The sequence below is a fragment of the Cryptotermes secundus genome, unplaced genomic scaffold (assembly GCF_002891405.2).
Source record: "Cryptotermes secundus unplaced genomic scaffold, Csec_1.0 scaffold1009, whole genome shotgun sequence".
In the NCBI taxonomy this organism is placed as follows: Eukaryota; Metazoa; Arthropoda; class Insecta; order Blattodea; family Kalotermitidae; genus Cryptotermes; species Cryptotermes secundus.
The window spans coordinates 830072-839560 of NW_019744133.1; the positions used below are offsets into that span (position 1 = coordinate 830072).

Genomic DNA, 9489 nt, shown 5'->3' on the forward strand with positions numbered 1-9489 from the left:
TGAAGAAATGGGTGAACAAAGGGTCGCCTTGGAATGTCCCTGAGGCATTCATTTGGGATGCCGTCAATTCCACAGGCCTTTCTCAATTTCAAGGAATTTATCAATTTCTGTACATCACATGGTCTGATCCTTTGAGGGGGGGGGGTTGTCAGTTATACACGTAAAGGGCTCTAGTTGGAGTCTAAGAGCAAAATGAAAATCTCAAAAAAAAAGTGACAGGGGTTTGAATTCTCTTTCCTGCATTTACAATCATGTAAATTATCAAGTCACAAATATACTGGCAAAGAATGAAAATATGTGATTTCTTCAGTATGTTTAATGAAAAAGCTCTTAAATTTTCATGTCACAGCACTTACATACTACAAATTAAATGCCACATATACCAACCTTTTGAAGTTTCACTATTCAGATCTCACCACTAGACAACAACCACTTTTCTGTGGCACCAGAGAGCATCCACAGATGTAACAGGATACAACTGTTCGGCATGTCAGATTTCTTATCCTAACAGAAAAACAAAACGAAAATTAATCATTCAGCACAACAGTACAAATATACCTGATTCATATTCACAATATATGTTACTCTTGCCAATTTTCCCAACAATTATAACATTTGCCCGTCACAAGTGTTGAAAGACCACAACAAGTTCAGCCTCATCATAACTTTCTTGAAGGCTAAGAAAATATGTGATCTGAACCTAAAAGCACCTACGGCTAAATAAAATTCATCACATTTAAGTTCTATTTACATATGTAATCTATACACATAAAATGCCTATGTACATTGCCATTCAAGATTCAGTTGTTTCAGGGTTGTCTGCAACTTTAAAAATCTCTTGCACCTGCCAGTAATTCCTCAGCCTCCAAGCTTGTAGCATGTTGCTATAATGGCTAAGCTATACAGGTGCCATACAATGTTACTTTTGACACATGCCCTACAGAGTAATATTTATGACTGCTGTATAAAAATTGTTAAAATATCTTTTCAGAAAATGACAACATTTTGCTTCAGTCTTCATGTGAAACAGTTTCCACTTAGTTATCACAATGTACAATACAAACTGCTCATACAAACCAGCAGCTTTTCAATATGTTTTGCGGCACAATCTAATTTCCTAAATTTTGTCTGGCTAACAGCTACATTAGTGGCCTCCGTAGTCTAGGGGTAACATTCCCACCTCATGGCTCAAGGTACGTGGGTTCAAACCCAGCGGAGGTCGTGGAATTTTTAAGGGCAGAAAAATTCAAGGAACAAGTCCTCCTGGAGGGACTTTAAGCCGTGAGTCCTGTGTCATAGATTTATGGCACGTAAGAGATCCTCGGGTCTCTAGGAGACCTCTGAGCAAAATTAGGCAAGTTTCCTGCCCAAGTAGTTTCCAATTCCTCCGGTAGATGGGGAAGTATCAGGGACCACTACAGGAGGACCGACCTCGCTGGCAGAATGGGGCTGATAGCGAGCACCAGTACTGGAAGGGCATGGCAACTAGTTAGAATAATTAAAGGGGGACGCACAATAGATCAATAAATGGTCACAGTGCATGAGGAAACCCACCCCCTCTGAATAATAATAATAATAATAATAATAATAATAGCTACATTATACGTGGGTATTAAAGTTACCACAATTACAAATGTGTAGCATTAAAATGTTAGTTCCATATTGTAGCATGTAGACTGTTGCTAGGTAATGGCCCATGAATAGCAACAGAGAAATGGTGTTTTTTGCACAGTCCATGCTGATGGCTGCACATGCAACAAGTGTGTGCATAGATATGGTGTTTTCTGTGAGGTCTGTACCAATATAAGCAGGACGAGCTAGTGCTTGGAGTGGACTGAGTTGGCTGGTGAGTGACTAGGACTGCTGCAGTTCAGTCCTTGTGAGCTGCTGCTGTCAGAAGCTGGTAACTGGGGCAGGGGGACAGTACAGAAACCAAGAGGAAGGGGAACGTCCACCACTGGAAGCTGTTACCAGAAAAGTGGGGAAGACAAAGCAGACCAAGAAGGCTTAAGTACATGCTGCAGTGAACTGCACAGTGTATGAATTAGCAACCGCTATAGATGCTTGCAGTTATGAGTTGTGCATATAAACGAGCATTATATCTGATTACCAATCCAAACCCTGTCTATAATCACTCAGACATACGACAATATACTTATAGGGTCACACAAACAAATATCATCTACACCAGAGAGCAGATAAATTTGTACTACCACTCCCATCATGCACCCTTTTCACCTCAGTGGTGATGTAAGAGTGTCTCACATGTCATGATTTCTGCTATCCCATAAAAGCTTCTTCGGGTCCAGAGGGGACAAATATTGAAATGTTTTAATGAACTTTAGCCAACATTGAATTGCATTTACTAAAAACAAGTTAACCAGTGGTAGAAAATGGAAAATCCGTCACATACGAAAGACCAATTCCATCCACACAATAATATCCACTTTTTAATGCATGCCCAAACCTCTAACTCAAAGCTTTATGGCTATATCAATTCACAAAGATAACAGAGTACACAGTATGTCATAAATGGAAAAATTTCCTATATACATCAATTTACAACTTTCCTTTCAGCATGTGTCAATCACTACATTCCAAAAAACACATCTGTAGCACAAAAGGATTAATTAAAAGTCCACAATCTGTAGGAAACTTATACAAAAACAATGCACACATTTTCTCATACATGCTTGACAGTCCACGGCCATATTATTTTGGTTCACTGTCCCCACAGATGATTACATTTAATCACAAGCAGACAAACCATTTTCAAGAAAACTGAAATTTCACATCCGAGCTGCTATAAGACATACCATTGCTTTCCTGAAGATACCACCTATGCAGTTTTATAACTGCTTTCAACAAAATCAGTTCTGTCTTTAGAGATGCCAATGAAGGCCCCAATTTTTAGAGCCATATTCATTAAAATGGATAAACTCCAAGTGTGAAATATGAACAAAGTCTGTACAACTGTTCAGGCATTAGCAAGGTGCACATAGTATATACAGACAGAGAAGGAGCATTCAAAATCCACTTTTCCATATTCAAGGGTGCTGAAATATGTGAATCCATCAAAATCTCATAATCTTCTTCACAGTCACAATATTTTCACGTACTACATATCTGAGAATGTAAAAAGAATTTTTAATCTGTGAACTTAATATTTCATATATATGTGAGATAAACTAGTCAGTTTTAACAAGGACTCAAATACCAAACCTGAAAAGAATCTGCATACATATGGGCATGCACAAATTCTGATAAAGCTGTGTTTACCTACTGCTGCAAAACATAACATGATTCACTCTCTAAAGAACTGACTCAGATATTACAATAGTTTCTCTCATTTCTTCCCTCTATTTTAATCTACTGACATTGACACAGTTCTGTAACTTGAACAAGGTTAGCTGCAATAAGCTTCCTGATTCCTGACTTCCGGAATAGAACCATCTTATCAACAAACACTATTCCTATTTACACAAGACATAAACACCACTGGCAATAAGCCAAAAGCTACTACCAAGTCCCAAAGCATACAGAGACAAGTTGTGATCCATATCGATTTAAAGCAAAAAGAATTCCCACACTGAAAATGCAACAAAGGTTATACTTCATGCTAGTGACACATCACTGAGGCAGTACTTGAAACTTCTAATAGTCCATAAATTCACTATTGCACTTCAGACATCACAAACATAAACTCTAGGTGCAATGAGAGCCAATGCAAACAATGATCATGAACTGTGATCCCAATCCAGTGTACTCCAGTTGTTACAAACACTGCAGCATGCAAAGAGACTTACAGACCTCCATAACTGGTAAACATCTGTCTGAAACAAGGTGCTATATCACCAGCGATTTCCAGCTTCACTTTAAAATTTTCCATCAGGTTGGCACAAGAAAATCAGGACAGATTCAAATTGAACAGGGCACATCAACTTCTAGTCTAAGAAACTGATGTTAACTACATTTAATTCTTGATGAACCCAGTGGTAATGGTGCAGAAACTTGCAGACAGAGAGGTATCCAAACCCAAGCACATTTAACGGCACTATTCTCTGATTCTAGGAGACGAGTACTGCTTGCCCATCCACTGTAGGCTGCAATAGTTGGAAGTGCATTAACAGTTGATGTGTTAGAATGTATTCTGAGACATGTGGAGGAGATTCTCCATGCCAGTATTCATCACATACGAGCAGCCAAATGCGGTTTTTCCATACCCATATTATTTGCAATGGGTACAAACTCTAAGTATGCTTGATTTTTGCAAACACCAAGAATTTAAGAAGAGGAGAGTAACTGCTACCACTCAGTGCAGGATCTTCTTTATCTTCCCATCTACAGGGATAAATATTAAAATATTTGAAAGAGAACTATAATTCACAGATGCAAAACCCAGTCTCTACGAAAGAACATATATTTAAATTGTCTGAGAACAAAAAGAAAGCATTTGATTCAGTTAGGAGGGAAGTATTGTACAATATTCTGACAGAGTTCGGGGTACCCATGAAACTAGTTAAGCTGATTAAAATGTGTTGAAACGAAACGTACAGTAAAGTCTGTATAAGTGAACATCTGTCTGATAGATTTCCTATTCAGAAAGGTCTAAAACAAGGAGATGCTTTATCGCCACTCCTTTTCAACTTTGCTTTAGTATATGCCACTAAGAAGGCCCAGGAAAACCAGGTGAGACTGAAATTAAACCAGACACATCAACTGTTGGCCTATGCCAATGATGTGGATCTACTGGGTGACAATACAGATACCATAAAATACCGAAACTTCAATTGATGCTAGTCAGGAGGTTGGTCTAGAAGTAAACACAGAGAAAACTAAGTATATGTTGCTGTCTCATCACCAAAATGCAGGGCAAAATCAGGACATAAAGATAGGAAACAGATGTTTTGAAAATGCGGCACAGTTCAGATATTTGGGAACGACGATAACAGATCAAAACCTGATTCAGGAGGAAATTAAGAGGAGATTGAACTTGGGTAATGCTTGCTACCATTCAGTCCTGAATCTTTCGTCTTTTCCTCTGCTGTCTAAAAACATAAAAATTAGAACACAGAAAACTATAATCTTGCCTGTGGTTCTGTATAGGTGTGAAACTTGGTCTCTGACATTAAGGGAGGAACAGACACTGAGGGTATTTGAGAACAGGGTGTTGAGGAGAATATTTGGACTGAAGAGAGATTAAGTGACAGGAGTTTGGAGAAAACTGCATAATGAGAAGCTTCATAACTTGTACTCTTGACCAAGTATTATTAGAATGATCAAGTCAAGGAGAATGAAATGGGCAGGGCACGTAGCATGAATGCGGGAGCCGAGGAATGCATATTGGATATTGGTGGGAAAGCCAGAACAAAAGAGACCATTGGGAAGACCAAGGCATAAGTGGGTGCACAATATGAAAATGGATCTTAGAGAGATAGGATGGGATGGTATGGATTGGATTGATCTGGCTCAGGATAGGGGCCAGTGGAGCGTTCTTGTGAACACAGTAATGAACCTTACATAAAATGCTGGGAAATTCTTGAGTAGCTGCAGAATTCATGACTCCTCAAGAAGGGCTCAGCTCCACGAGTGAGTAAGTGAGAACAGAAAGTGAGAATTTCTGGATTTAAAAGAGATAAAATAACATACAGCAGCAAATGATAGAACCACTAATGAATAATCAAGTGGAAAGAATTTAGACAGAAGTGGTCATGGCCAAATTGAGGCATCTATCTGCATAGACCGAAGAAAAACCATGAAAAACCTCAGCCAGGAGAGTTGCAGTCCCTGCCAAGAACTGAATTAAGCATTACCGAAGTACATGTCTACGAGTAAGACTGTTAATGCTCTAGCAACTTGCTCAGTAAATGAAGGAACATGAAACAGGTAAGACATGCAGTGCACACAAGAGAGACGAAAAATAAATACACAATTTCAAATTTAAAAGCTGAAGGAGAAATCACGTGGGAAGATTACTGTCATGGGTGGATGACATGACAATAAAATGAAATGAACAAATATAATGTTAAGGGATGGATTAAATGGCTAAGGATAGAGTTGACTCCCTGGTTTTTGAGAGCACAATAATTAAACTGTGGGTTCCTCAAAAGGGCACACAATTTCTAGTGAAGCTGAGTGACTATCAGTCAGTCCTATAAATTCTGCATCTGTGCTGAAAACAAATATTTTCAAAAGGTTCAAGGCTCTCACAACATTAAACACCTGCAGTATTTAAATGGGATCTGGCTGGAATGTGCTTCCATGTCTGGCTACCAACAGTGTAAACACAATCTGAGGCATCTCTGTACTTACATGCAGCTCTGGACATAAACATGAAGCACCAGATTGGTATGCCTGATTATAATCACTGTTAAATATATCAGCAAGCCATTACTGCCAACATAAATATGGAATTGACTTTAAGATAATTTAAAAATAACTATATAAATATAACAATAACATTGGTGCTTTTAATTAATCTACAAAATCAATGACCCAAGTCTATGAAGTGATTTCAGTGACAATGCGGGATTCCATTTTCAACAAGAACTTACATAACATAACATAACATAACATAACATAACATGCTACAAGTCGGAAGGTCACAGGTTCAAATACCGATGATGTCACTGGTTTTTTTCAATTGACCTAATCCTTCCAGCCGCACTGTGGCCCTGGGGTTCACTCAGGCTCTAACAGAAATGAGTACCAGGAATTAAATAAATAATTTTCCTGGGTGTGGCCGGCTGACAACCTTGCTGCCATCTTCTGAGCCTATTGTCTAGATAATGTGGGACCCTCGACATCTCACAACCCCATGGGCCTTCATGTCCTGTACCAGGAAATAAATAAATAATTTTTCTGGGTGCGGCTGGCACGTAAGGCTAACAATCTTACCGCCATCTTTGAGCCGATTGTCTAGATAATGTGGGACCCTCAATGTCTCACAACTCTATGGGCCTTCATGTCCTGTTACAGGGATATTATATTAAAATTAAACAAAGAGCACAATCACTTTGCCCTACATTAGCAGAACTGAGCTACAAGATAAACTCCATCTATTCTAGAAACCAGGGTGCATTATACAAGATGTAAGCAGACTCAGTTAATAAAATCTGTGCATAAAGTTTTAATTTCCCACTAGCATATGAATACTGGAAGTATGTTGAAAATATAATCTAGTAACTTCCTCCTAATGACAACATAACAGTCTACAACACTAATTAATGATATTCCATCATTCTCACAGCAGATAGGGTAAAAAAGAGTTGTGAGTGGACAGAGTGAAAGCCATGGACCCAGACATGTGTAGAGCAGTAATGGGTACTATACATAACTCCTAAAAGGGAAAGTTGTCCCTGTGTTTAACTAATTAAGCACTATGCCTTAAAGGTGTATGGGGAAGTGGATGTATAAATCGACATTTTCTTGACTTCTGCACTAGTTGGAGGTGAGTGGTCAGCTTCAAGCCCCGGCCGTTTTACCCCCACAGAAAGAGCCCCAGTACCCATTGTAGACAAGGCTGGGTGGGCACCAGAGCTGGTCTGGACAACATGGAAAAGAGAAAATTCTTGACCCTACCTGGACTCGAACTCCAACCCCTCAGTCATTCAGCCAGCGGCCAGTTGCTATACAAATTGTGCTATCCCAGCTCCTATACAAAACTCCTACAGCACATAAATGGGCTCCCCAATCTGTCACCTGCAGCACCCATTTTAACATTTAAAAATATCAACATACCTCAAAGCAAAACTAAAAGCAACAGACATATGAAGGACAGTGAGCAGGATGATAAATGTAAAACATATGAGAAAACAAAGATATTTTTGCAGGTCTTTGGGGTAACTTACAAGAAGGTCTAAATACTGGGAGTAATGCAAGAGAAATGTATTCTCATAGCAGCCTAAATATTCTGTACCTGATGGATTTGAGGTACTCACTATGAAGCATACAGTTTTCTGGGTTGCAGTGCCATGTAAATCAAATAAAGCCCGATGTTTTGGAGGAAAATATGTCCTCCATTGTCTGGGCCAAAGGTAAAAAAATAACTAAATGCAATGCTATTAACATTTAGCAGCTGCAGCAGCAGCGCTGGTAGTAGTAGTAGCAGCTGTGGTGGTGGTTATAGTATTAGTAGTAGCAGCAGCAGTGGTGGTAATAATAGAACAGTAGTAATAGTAGCAGCAGCAATAATACAAGAGTAATCATAGCAAGAGTAGTAGTAAGAAGTGGTAATAATGAAAGGTGTATATAGTAATAACAAAGCATGGCAGTGGTGGTGATGTCATTACATATGTGCAGTCCATCCACAAAGTTTACAAACACTGCCCACACATGATGGATTTGAGGGTTTCACAGCAATGACTATGAGGGGTACTATCCTTCAGAATGTGATACCATATATTTTAGTGGAAGTTCACCTACATTCTTCCAGCATGCTGGTGAAATTCTACCACAGTACACAGCATCACATCATTATATATAATCTTTAATATGTCACTATTACACAAAATTCAAGGTATAGTAATTTATAATCAGTAAATGTAATAACATGTTGCAAGTCAGGTACTTGTATTCCACTATGTGGGGCACAAATGTTTTAATCTAACTACAAGCATGACTCTTGATATGGTCACAGTATTTCTGACACAATACATATATAAAACAGGTAGGAACTGAAGAAACGAAATGGTTGGGATAGGCACATGAATTTAAGAAACGACTCAGTGCTTAATCTTGGAAAGAGAGTGTAATGCATTACATAAGGTGTCATTTATGGCTGATGAACACACAAAACAATGTCCTTGACATCCGACCTATCAATGAAAGGACACGTACTTTACAAGAAAATTTTTAAAATATGGCTTGTAATATTACATGCTCCAACCTTATATAATGAAATGAGCTTTATCAAAAACCAGAAAGGATATATGATTCTGTGACATCCAGTTATATTAAAATATTGATACGTGAGTTCAATGACAAAATTTTAAAAATACAAAGAATCTTATGCATTCAACTTCTGTAATGATCACGATGTTTTAACGCCCCGAAATATAGTGTGAAAAATGTATGCACACAAAGCGCTTAGTATAAACTTCTCTAACTCGATGATATACAATGGAAGTATATACACCACACGTGCACCCTTTTAATTTTTTTTTTTTCTTGTATGTACCAAGTTAATACCAGCTAATCCAATTTCAAGACTGTTAAGTTACACGATCAAACCGTGTATGAACCGAATGGTGCTACCAAAAACTGACGTTCACGATGGCCCAAGGTCCACATACGAAGTCGTCTCCACATGCCACCCATCTTACTACGCTACATAAGATTATGACTTACTTATATTATGCGTTTTTACTCAGCAACAATGCCCTATAATTTCACATCTTTGATCATTTTATTGGGATGAAACGTCACACTTCCGAAACTAAAATGTCCTTCACGTGATTGCATTGAATCATGGGTTGCTATCATCCTCTG

At 38.5% G+C, this 9489-nt stretch overlaps 1 protein-coding gene across 3 annotated transcripts in view; it reads right to left on the reverse strand.

Moving 5' to 3' along the window:
• LOC111874560 (E3 ubiquitin-protein ligase RNF13) overlaps positions 1-9455 on the reverse strand; it is a 32695-nt gene extending 23240 nt beyond the window's left edge. The window contains exons 1-3 of one of the 3 annotated variants that reach the window (XM_023870152.2): positions 9349-9450; positions 3811-4103; positions 388-504 (exon numbers count right to left, since the gene is read on the reverse strand). The gene's annotated coding sequence lies outside the window, so the exon portion shown is untranslated. Of the gene's footprint in view, positions 1-387; positions 505-3810; positions 4104-9348 lie in introns of all 3 variants that reach the window. The other 2 variants (XM_023870151.1, XM_023870153.1) reach the window with 2 other exon arrangements.
• Positions 9456-9489: the final 34 nt, after the last annotated feature.